The sequence below is a fragment of the Pteropus vampyrus genome, unplaced genomic scaffold (genome assembly GCF_000151845.1).
Source record: "Pteropus vampyrus isolate Shadow unplaced genomic scaffold, Pvam_2.0 Scaffold279, whole genome shotgun sequence".
In the NCBI taxonomy this organism is placed as follows: domain Eukaryota; kingdom Metazoa; phylum Chordata; class Mammalia; order Chiroptera; family Pteropodidae; genus Pteropus; species Pteropus vampyrus.
This window is the reverse complement of record NW_011889060.1, coordinates 86,269-98,458: the sequence shown is the minus strand read 5'-3', so window position 1 is coordinate 98,458 and position 12,190 is coordinate 86,269. Positions and strand designations below refer to the sequence as shown.

The 12,190-nt window shown below is 45.0% G+C and overlaps 1 long non-coding RNA gene across 2 annotated transcripts; it reads right to left on the bottom strand.

Annotated features, from left to right (window-relative positions):
* Positions 1-320: 320 nt before the first annotated feature.
* LOC111729757 lies at positions 321-3,017 on the bottom strand. 2 transcript variants are annotated; one of them, XR_002776373.1, is made up of 2 exons: positions 1,553-3,017; positions 321-1,038 (listed from the first exon to the last, which is right to left on the bottom strand). It is a non-coding gene; the product is annotated as an uncharacterized LOC111729757 (long non-coding RNA). The 2 variants fall into 2 exon arrangements; XR_002776374.1 differs by having other exon boundaries at positions 321-978; positions 1,553-2,993.
* Between the last annotated feature and the right edge of the window lie 9,173 nt (positions 3,018-12,190).

Genomic DNA, 12,190 nt, shown 5'->3' with positions numbered 1-12,190 from the left:
GAGGGGACTCCAATGAAGTTCTTAAACGGGAACAGGCGTATCAACATGTTAGTAAGAGATGTGACTTCGCTTAAAAGAAATGCACGTGGTGTACATCTGTTTTGTCTGACTTCGAGATTCTAAGATGGTGGCATAAGCCTCACCAGCTGAAGCTGGGTCCTAATTCTTAGCAGCGTGAGAGTTACCACCCATGAGGGCTCACTGGTTGTCCACCACATCAGACCCGATGCTCCCTTTTATACTGCCCCCAACACCCAGAAACGGAACGCGCAGGTGACAGTCCCTATCCAGAAAGGACTTCAAAGTCAACACAACATCCATTTCAATGAAACAAAAGTAATTTATAATACGTATTTCAATATGTAAATGCCCGGGCATGACCATACTGGGAGACAGAAGAAGTAAGGAAATGCTCACCCCAAGGGGAGGACTCCGGAACAGAGCCGACGCCCCAGCACCCCAGGGCCAACCCAAGACCTGCCAGCGCTGAAACGCGTCTTGATTTCTCCACGAGAGTAACTACGGCTGCGCAGATCTCATCCACAGAGGTTAAGGGCCACGTGATCCCGGGTGGTTGGGGGAAGCTCTTCGAAGCGAAGTGTGCGGGGGGGGGGGCTCCACAGGGAAAGGCCACCCACGAAGCTTCTGTGAGGTCGCGGGCCAGTCCAGGTAGGTAAGGAGCAACAGGCCAGGCAAAGAAATTTTCATTTCCATACCCTCTTCCTCCACGAACTCTGGCCGGATTCTGAGCTGGCGCCGCTCCACGTGTGCCCTCGCAGCTGGCCTCCAGAGACAAGCTGATTCCTCCTCTACCCTGACTTTCTAAAACTAAAGAATGGTGGCCTAGGAAACACGTTTTGCTATGATCTAATTCTGACCTTCATTTTAGAGGTTAGTAAATTTCGTGTTGTTCGGGGTCAAAGAGAATGTTACAAGCAGACTTAGAGGCCTCTTGCTTCCCAGGCCGGGCTGTGTTCACTGAACCACAATTAAAGGAAAATAAGCTTCATGTAAGAAATCCTTCTGAGAAACTAAAACCTAAAGAAAACAACAAAACTGTTTAGAAGACAGGCTCGAATTCCCCACCATCCCTTTCAGAGTTCCATGCGGTTTCTCGAAAATTGAGCCGTTGAAAAGATTAGTAGATGTGTGACACGATAGCTCTGTCATGACAAGTCTGTAAGAGTGTCTAGCATTCTGCTACTTGGATGCTCTGTATTTTGTGTAATCAACTGCTCCTTAGTGGATATCTGGGCTATTTCTCTTTTCTTTTACTCAATAGATTGTAAACTGTTAATAAGTGAAAAATGTTTACATTCATCCAATAAAAGGAAACGAAAACACAAAAGAAAAAAAGCAACTGCATTTGTAAGGTTAAGAGACCGCTTTGAAAACATAAAAAAAAATACTCTACAAACAGAATTATCTTTTTAAAAGACGCCGAATTCTGTAGTATAACTGCCTCAGGAGCCAAACATTTCTTACCTCCATCCCCCTTTATTTGACTATTACATATCATGAGTAACCGTGCCAATTCACAATGAAAGATTACCTGCATTTAAAGTACTCAGTCCCCTCGTGGCTGCCATCATGCTTTCCTCTCTCGGGGTTGTCCCATTCTACGCCTAACCAGAGTCCTAGCAGAGCAAGAAAAACCGAATGAGCAGTGAGTAAGGACAGAGGCGATGCTGACTCTTCTCCGAGCAAATACAGTTTGCAGGTATCATGCAGACACTGCTGCGGGAGAGAAACGTCTTTGGGAAAGAACAAGTTAGCCTTAAACTTGGGACTCGACTGGCTGCGACATTTGCTTTACGGCGCTGGTCTGGAACTGAACGACAAATACGGCCGAGGAATGCCTGCATCCGGACGAAGAGGGAAACTCAGAGTTGAACTAAGCATGTAGAGTGCGTTTTTCCTCCCACGGCACCTGCTGGGTTTTGGTAGGAGAGGCTGGAAAGCTAAATGGCTAACGAAGCTTCGGGCAGATCTGAGCGCAGGGCAAAAGGTCAGGAGTACAGGTGTGAACGGAAGGCGCGTCTCCCACGCTCCGCCTCTGAGAGGGGACCCCGCTCTGTCCACACAGCGTTACCCCTTCTCTAATAAACCTCCTTCTGACTCTAAGCGTGGCCGAGTGTCTGAATTTTTCCTCGCACTCAGCCGAGAACTCTCTGTCTTGGGGCGGGCCTGGGGCTCCCCGCCACCCCTCGGGGGATGTGCCCTGCCCTGTGTCACCTGGACATCAAGACGCATGAAAATCAAAAGTCAATGATTCTGACTTCACTGGAATCACAAGTATTAAAAACCAGGGGTCCAACCGACACGGGAAAGGGGCGGGAGACCGAATATTAAACCGAGCTGCACTCAGAGGCTGCAGGTGCTGCCAGGCCAGGGGACACCACGGAACAAAGGAAGACTCCCGCCGGGATGGGGCTACTCACCAGTCACCCACACCGGGCAGCAGAGCCTTCGGGGCGTGCCCTACACAACGCAGACCCAACCCTGCGTGACCTACCCCGTGCCCGACCCCGGACCACGGGGACCTGCAGGACAAAGGCTGAGACCCCGACATGCCCTCAATGCGCGTACCCACGACAGGAAAAAAAACAGGAAACGAAGTCTTTAAACTGTAATTCACGGAAACTAAGAATGACATAAACCGAAATCCCTGCCGCTCGCGGTCTGTCTCGTCACCTGTCTCTGCAAGGAGACTGCGCTCCGTCTGTGCAGCGTTACTCCTCCTCCGATAAACTCTGCTTGTGTCCCTAACTCTGGCTCGCGCCTGAATTCTTTCCTGCGCGCAGTCAAGGACCCGCTCCTCTCGTCCTGCGTCCCCACCCAGCAGTCACACTAATGCAGGGAGGAGGCAAGGGAATTACAACGTGAATCGAGCCACGGCCAGAGGCTGCAGGGTGCTGGTCCCCCTGCGGCCAGGCCAGGAGGACCCTGCAGAACTCGGGGAGGTTTCCGCTGGGATTGCCACAGCCCATCCCCCACACCCGTGCCGGGAAACAGGACCAACAGTCATTCCCTGTGGCTAAGACCACAGGGGTCCTAAGGATTAAAGGCTGGGAACGCCAGGCAGGCCCCTCACTCCCCATATTCTTACCTTTCCAGCCACATACTCTCCCCCTTCCTCACTGTGTCCACGTCAAAGGAAATGGGTTGACAGTCTTTTAAACTGTAACTCACAGGAACTAAAGAATGACATAGGAACTGAATTCCTCGAACACCCAGGGTCCCTCTCGCTCTCTCCGGGTATCTTTACTCTGTCTCACTGTCCTCATCTCTCAGTCCCTCTCACTGTCCCCCTCACTCCGCCTCTGAGAGGGGACCACACTGGGGTGTCACCCCTTTTCCAATCAACTCTGCGTTCGACTCAGCTTTGGCGTGCGTGTTGAATTCTTGGTGCCCATCTAAATGAGGTGAAAACTTATGTCCACGCGAAGCCTGAACCTGGGTGTTCACAGCAGCGTTAGCCATGACAGCCCAAACTGGGAAGCTTGGACAAACTGTGGTCCATGCAATGGAATATTCTTTAACGCTGAAAAGAAATGAGCCGTCAAGCCATGAAAAGACACGGAAGAAACTTAAATGCCAATTACTAAGTGAAAGAAGCCGATCTGAAAAGGCTACACACTGCATGATTCCCACTCTGACGTTCTCGAAAAGGCAAAACTATGGAGTCAGTAAAAGGATAAGCGGCCACCAGGGCTAAGGGGGAGTGAGACGGACAGAGCACAGGGATTTTTAGGAGAAACTGTGACATTATAATGGCGGACACATGTCATCGTACTCGTGTCCAGACCGACGGAATGTGCAACACCAACAGTGAACTCTAATGTAAACACGTGTCACCGCAGGTTGTGACAAAGGTACAATCTGGCGGGGGACACTGACAGTGGGAGACTGCGCATGTGGGGGGCGGGGGGTACACAGGAACTTTCTATACTTTGAGCTGTGGACCTAAAACTGTTCTAAAATATATATATTTTAAATTACTCCATATGACCAATATATTTACCCCTGTAAACAGACCAACTCAAGAAGCCACATCATGAGAATATTGTTTCATGAGCACAAAATATCAACTAGAGGATTCGATAAATGGAATATTTAATGGCATGTGGCAGAAATATCTAGCTCTATCCCCCAGGTCAATGACAGGAGTCACTTCGAACCCACCGGCTAGAGCTCCAGGACCCAACTCCACACACCAGGGCTGGGCCAGGGGCCTCCCCCGGATGCCCCCCGGGAAGTCCGAGGTGGGCACTGCCATCATCTGCCTTGTGATTTCTGTGCCCCTTGCTTCTTGGGCTGACCAGCTCCTGAGATAACTAATAGTTTTCTTTCTAAAGAAATATAACTAAATTCAATCACCCAAGCATGAGAAAGTGGGAGACTCCTCCGTCTCCATGAAGCGATACTGCTCATCTGACTCACTCTACGTTGATCTGTACGAAATTACTCCTCGGGAGGGCAGCTGCTTAGAGGGCCTGCAAATACTGAAGCCACCTCACGGCTGAAACAAAGTCAGAGTTTACATCCACTGGTGGCTGGAATCATGTCCCTACAAGCTCGGTCTAAACCCTCGGGCTCTCTGAAAGGCCGAAGCGGGCTGTGTTCTGCACGGCCCTGGCCTGGCCTCACCTGGGAGAGGTAGACGGCCTCCTGCTTCTGTAATCTGTAACCTGAGAATGTCCTTAAAAGACTGCAATAACTTACGGTTAAAAAAATGAATTCAGGAAAAGAAAATCGGGGACCTGAAGTTCGAAAGCCATTAACCGAAACTGAATTAATTTAAAAAGGAGGTGGGAGAATAAGCAGCATCGAAAAAGAGGGTAACGGAAAAGAGCGACGAAGGATACGACGGCTCCGCGCTTCCTCGGAGCAGGAAAAGGAGATGCGCTCTCTCGACCGCCAGAGACATCTCCGCCAGTGCGTCGGAAGGAAACCTTGTCACCCTGTCCCTGAGCTACAGGAGTTTGTCGCAGAGTGCTTGAATAAGCACGAAGGGCACAGACTAAGATAATGAAGGACACGTGACATTCCATGCCATCTTCATAACATGCTCGCTCACGGGCGTTTCCTAACTCGAGCCTCGGGGCAGAAAGCCTGGTTTCGCGATGGCGGTTACACAACGGGCTGCGACGGTTTTATTTCACTTGCTGGTGATCACATTTTCCACAGGTGCATCCTGAGGAATGACAACTTGGCCATTCCCCGAGCAGGACATCGGAACACCCAGGGGGCGTGCTGAAATGAAGCGCCCTGGACCCAAACCAGCCTACTGGGTAAGACTCCCGGTGTGGAACCTGGGAATTCATCCTCTCAGCAAGAGCCCCCGACACAGGTGTCACCGCGCTGGGCTTCTAATGCGCCGAGGACAGCGATTCCAACTGAGTCGCTTCAGCTGGAGAATGGGTGTTCCGCAGCGCTAGCCTGAGCTACGAGGCCGTGTGGTTAAGGATAACAGTTTCATCTGACCAGTAAAGACCACACTTTCTGGCCCTGAGGGCCGTAAATTATAGATTTTTCACTGATTATATTGTTCTTCTAGCAGATGACAATGAAGTATCACACTTTAACAAAAATCAATATATTATGATGATTTTCCTATAGGAGGAAATTAAACGTCCTGAAGAAGGAGTACTTTTTTTTTTTTCTAATTCACAACAATAACAGCAAAACAATAATAATCCCTAAAATTTTAGATCCCTGTCAGACAGGGATCTAAGTGTTTTCTACGCACGAATTCTCCGAATCCTCATGACAACCCTGTGCACGGAGGGCCCCACTTCGGCACAGCTGTGGCCTACGCAACACCACTAACTTGCAGAACGAACCCCACAGCTGTTCAAAGCCTCGAACACACACACGCCTAAGTACCAAATGTTTTGCATTTATCAAGTATGAAAGAAACGACCAGCAGCCTAAAACACGTTTAAGTTAGAAATTACCAAACGCCTGTTTCTCCTATAGTAAAATCCGCTACCAATTTTAAGGAGGGCTACATCCCAGTAATAAATGCTATAAAAAGCATCCCGAAATTAAATGCACTGCCTACTCAATAAAACTACTTACGATTTTTCATCTGAATACTGTCACGTGTGTCAAAGACGATGATTTTGGTTTTGACACAATGTTTAAATGTTCTTCTAGACTTCCATCGACTGTTTCCTCCACCGACTCCCAGAACATGAAAACACATCACGTCATCACCACACGTACACACACACATGCCTTTCTATTGGCTCTGGTAGGACAAAAACATAATTCATCTGAAAGCTGCACCAAACTGCTCAAAAACAAGCACTGTCATAGATGCTTCACGAGGAGACTGACTGCCAGATAATCTGCGTTGACTCTGACACTCGCTGTAGCATCATTTCAATAAAGGCTATGAAAAAAAGAACATTAAACACTTCGGAATAACAGCAGCAACAAAACAACACTAACGAAGCACCAATCGATAAATGTTATTTGAAAAAATACCTTGGCCGGTGTCCCTCCCCCGTCCCTCTCTCGGTTACTGTCTCTCCCTGTCCTCTCGCTCTCAGCCTCTGAGAGACCACACTGTCTGTGGAGTGTTATCTCTTTTCTAATAATAAAAAAGAAAATACCTCGGTCTATGACTCAGATCATAAATAACGTCAAAAGCCAAAGTGGGCAGATGAAAGTCTTAAGATGTTAAATAAACAATTTTCCTCTCTGGTAGAAAAAAAGATTAGATACGGATTTTCTTTCTATGGGATACCGAGAAACTCATATTTAACATTAGTGAAGAAAAAAGCTAGTGAGGAATGTCGATGGCATAAAAGCAGATGAAAAGACCTGTCATTTTTAAGGACCGCATAATTAGTCATTTCAAAGAATAGACCCACTGCACCTTGGGACTAATCTTCAAGGACTTCGAAACCAAAAGATGAATCAGGACAAAGGTTTTCAATAATCTGACTTACTGGTTTAAAAAAACTATCAATATGACAATATGAATCAAAATTTCAGTGTAAAACGTACATACTATTTTGTAAGAAAAGGCGTTTTTTAGAGATGCATGGTGAAGTATTTGGGAATGCCACAATGGATATCATTTAAAATGCTCCAGCAAAAAAATAAAAAGAAAGCAAATGTGGCAAAACGCGAACTGTTAAATCGAAATTCCAAGTATATACAGATGTTCCGTGTATTACTCTACTTTTTTGAGACTTTTATAAGTAGGAAAAAAATACACATTTTCCTTAAATCTATTCTACTTCTAAGAATTAATCCTACAAATTAGTGGACAAATTAGCTTTGTCCACTAAAAAAGGCCTAAAAACAATGACCAACCCAGTAGCAATGAGCGCCCCTAGAGCTCAGAGCGTAGCCTCCAAATGCTGTTTGCCACTAAAAAACAAACACACAAAAACACAGGATCTTGGAGAAAAAGCTGGTTGTGTGATATGGGGCAAAAACGTCCAGGATGAACCCTGCACATCTGTAGCTTCCTTATATCACGAAGGAAGCTATCGAAAGCCATCTGGCCACACCAAGTGCACTCAGGAGCCAGCTTGGAGGGGTTCTGACTGGCCAGAGATGGGACAGTTTGCACATCAATAACAGTAACAGCAATGGACCGAAACTTGTCAAACACGTTTAAATCCATGACTTAATGAAGATTTTTAAAAGTTCATTGGTCTTCTAGTGAATCAACTCATTATTATCAAGACTGATAAATAAAAGGAAAGATTTATGCTGCTTTTCAATCACCCAGTTATTTTGGAAAGCAATTAGCACAGGGAAGATCTCCATGATTAGCTGCCCAGCTACTTGGCTTATTCATCTAGAGAATGATGACAACGGAAAATGACTGGAATTTCGCCACTTTACAACTCCAAATGAGACAGTGGGTGTAAGCGATATCCATCGACAGCTGCTAACTCCCAAAAAGAGATAAACCAGATCTTATCTATGTACTTCCTGACCGAAACACGCATCCCCTATAAAGTATCTGTAAGAAAAAAAATCAAACCTGATCTGATCAAGCTTATATAACTACCAGTTTACAGGAAATGTAGAGGACAGAAAACCATGTTAATGACGTCACACGGACAATCAGAAATACCCAGAAGACGGGTAACGCGGTTTTTCAACAACTATATTGCAAAGAAGAAAAAAAGGAACATAGAGGATCAAGTAGGAATCTCATATCCAACCAACTAGAGCGCCGGGAAGAAAAAGCAGGTAAAATGGAAAGGTAAAAATTATTAAAGGTATCTTAGAAGAAAATGTCTCATAACTGAAGGAGCTACATATAACCTCAGACCGAACAGGTTTAAACCAAGACGACACCACACTCAGTGGAAAAAAAACGACATGGCTGCTTTTCATCAGAAGCATTTCTGTACTATATTTATACCATGTTCCTGCATTATTTTAATATTAAAAAAAAAACAAAGAACAAAAAACAAAAAACAGCAGCAAGGCTTCAAGAACGCCCTAGAAGAGGAACATTGTCACTAAATAAAACTTTATGAAAATCTTATTGTACGTATAATTTTTAAAGCAAAGTCATCTAAGACTTAAACAAAAATCTCCTCTCAACACGGAAAATTGCAGTAGTTTTCTAAAAAACCAAGAAGAAAATAAATTTGATAGAATTCTCGTGGTGGGCCTCAGAGGTGGGCCTCAGAGACATGCTTGGTAAAAGCAGGCCCTTTGGAGATCCACGTCCGAACTGGAATCTGGAGTACTGGAAATTGGTATTCAGGTTTTGGTTACATGTGAGAAATGGAGAAAAATAAATAGACCAAAAGCAGACTTCTCATTCTTCTCATTGAAGTTCATTGTGAGCCCTTGTTCCTTGATAAATTTGGATTGCCAGTATTTACATTTCAATAGGTAGCAACACATTTCAATCATTCTTTGGGATCAATAAACTGTACGACACAAAAAAATCCTCCCTAAGAACCTAGAAGAAATATGTTGCAACTATTACATTTAAAATTAACTTTAATATTAATATGGGATAAATGATCAGTATGGGATAAATGAAACCCAAAATACTGCAGGACCATTTAATTTAGTCACTGCATACTGGCAGGCAATAATATCAGATTCTAGTTACCACAAGACGTATTACGAAATAATTACTAAGAGCAAAGAGGCTTGAAGACAACCATCTGGGAGGAAATAAAAGCACTGTATATTTACTGATATGAGGCAACTCCAAGTATATGGATAGAATATCCAAGCAATGACTATATAATTTTTAAGCATATAAATGTATATTTTTCAAAAGGGCTACTTATAACATTTCATTAATTGCCTTACATAATCATATTGTAAATCACACGATATAAACTAGTACACTAATTTAGAAGTAGTGCTTCCTCGCCTCAATTCATGAAACAATTTTAATCAGACTCTTCAAATGCATTTCTGACACCCATGTCTATGCAGGATATACGTATTAGTTTAAGGACCCTCACGCAATTATGCAGGATATATGTATTAGTTTCCAATTGCTGCTGTAAAACGAGACAATTTTATTACCTTCCAGTTCTGGAGGTCAGAAGTCTGAGGAAGGTCTCACTGGACCAGAACCAAGGTGGTGGTGACCCCGCCTTCTCAGCCTCAGTGGCCGGCCCGCCCTCCACCCTCGCTCCCCTCAGCAATGTTATTCCATCTCTGATTCTCCTGCTCAGGATCCTTCCGATTCCCCCAGGCCCACGCGGGTCACCTGCCTGTCTCAGTCGGCTGATTGGCAAACTTAATTGCACCTGTAACCCTGACTGCGTGGAACTACCGTGATGCCCTGGGTCCGGGGACATCTCCGAAGAGCGTTTATTCTGTCCACCGCAGCCCCCAGCGCATCAACTTTCCTTCCATCCAAAGTTTTAAGATATAACATTTATGTAAACCTATATATAATCCTATCTCAGGAAATTAAATTTCCAACCACGAGTAGCCATTTACAAAACATTAGGACTGTTGTATTTCTCTTTAAAGTAATTTTTTAAATGTTTATTTACAACAACAATAACGACAGCTAACAGTATGCACCAGCGACTGGCCGAAGCGCTTTAAACACCACCGCGTCTAGTGCCGCAACAGCCCCACAGCAGCGTGCAGCGAGGTAAGCTCGGGAGTACTCACGAGACCGCCTTCCATGTGTCTGCATCTTTGTACCATTCCATCAGGTGACCTCTAAAAGGAACCCAAAACTCGTGCCAACTGAGGTAAAGTAATGGAGAGAATGTCCCCATACAATGAGAAAACCGATGAGGAGTAAACACGCAGCAGCTCCCTCTTTACAGAACTGTAAAATTCAGGGAAAAAATTTCCTCATAATACACATATGAAGAATGTGTCAAATTCACAGGCAATTTAATAAATGAAAATATTATGCACCGCCTCCTCACCTACCATTACATCACTCCCACCTTATCACTGTATTTGCCACGCACCACCCGATCCGCCTTCAGGACCTGGGACTGCCCCCCGACAGCTGCCGGGTGTCCCCTCAACTGCGAGCCAGAGCAGTGCCGTAGAACTGTCTCCACTGGAAAAAGCACCTGGCCGGAGGGCACACCCCCTTCCACTCAACCAGAATCCAACGTCATCACCAGAGGTGTAAAAGCCCAGCCCCTCACCTCACCTGGGAAAGGCTAAAGGCCATCCTAAGTTCAGGATGCCCCCCAGGGCCAGCCGAAACCTCTAATTAGGCCACATCACAGCCTAACTTCCTCCTTCACAGAATCCTCCCCTTCCTACTGATCCCAAGCAAACTCCCTAATAAGCTTTCTGAACGCTAAACTTCCTGAATGTGAATCTCCATCTCGGGCTGCTGCCCAGATCTGGGAGATGGGACATTTCCAAGTACTGGACATCGATCCAACACTTTCAGACAGCAATTTGATGAGACAAATCAAGAACCTTAAAATATTCACATTCTTAAAGAAGCGATAGGGTAGAAAGGGCGTAGACTCTGAAGCACACAGATTCGAATGCCAGCTCTGCTTTATGAAAGCTTTGAGACCTGAGTCTTGGTCTCCTCATCTATCAAAAAAAAAAAAAAAAAAAAAAAAAAAAGAGAGACTAATAGTGTCCGTATTTTAGAATTAGTACAATGTTTGAAGTAGAGAACTATGCGAAAGCACCTGGCACACAGTAATTGCTTAATTAGCAGTTAAGGTTATTAATCAGCTGGCTTTAAGACTACATATTACCTTCTTCCCCGTTTACCAACAAGCCCAGCCAAACAAGAAAAAATGCCCTCTCCATATTAAGTATCCATTTACAGACTTCCACGGCAAGCTTAGGTCCACCAAGGCAGAGTCCACCTTTCCCAGCTCAGTGGCTCTCAAACCGCAGTGGGCATCGGAACCCCCTGGAGGGCTTCTTAAGACACAGATTGGTGGGCCCCACCTCCCGGGTTTCTGGGGTAAGGCCCAATAATTCGCATTTCTAACATGCAACCAAGTGACTTCACTTTGAGACCCTCTGGTCTAAGTTTATCACTGAACCCTGTACCGATTCAGGCCAGTTCCTAAAACACAGGAGATACTCAGATATTTATTGATTGACTAAGACATATAAATAAGTCTACTACATTGTTATTTATTAAAGTATAAAACTAGAAATGTGTAAAAGTGGGAAATAATTAAATTATACTATACTAAAAGTAACCGTTAAGAAATACAAGTAAAACCATCAAAAAAATGAAAAGCAACCTACCCAATGGGAGAAAATATTTGCAAATCACATATCTGACAAGGGGTTAATATCCTAAATATGAACAACTGATACAACTCAGTAGCAAAATAAAAACAATCTGGTTAAAAAACGGGCAGAGGATCCGAACCTTTTTTCCAGAGAAGACGTACGGATGGCCAACGGGTATGTGAAAAGATGCTCAACATCACTCATCGACAGAGAAATGCAAATCAAAACCACAATGAGATATCCCCTCCCGCGTCAGAATGGCTAGTATCACAAAGATGAGAAACAGCGAGTGCTGGTGAGGATGTAGAGAAGAGCCAGCCTCATGCTCTGCTGGAGCAGCCAGTGGAGACAACAGGGTGAAGGTTCCTCAGTTAAAAAACAGAACTACCATAGGATCCAGAATTCCACTTCTGGGTGTATCTAAAGGAAACGAAAACACTACCTTGAAAAGATATATGCACGCCATGTTCACTTCAGCATT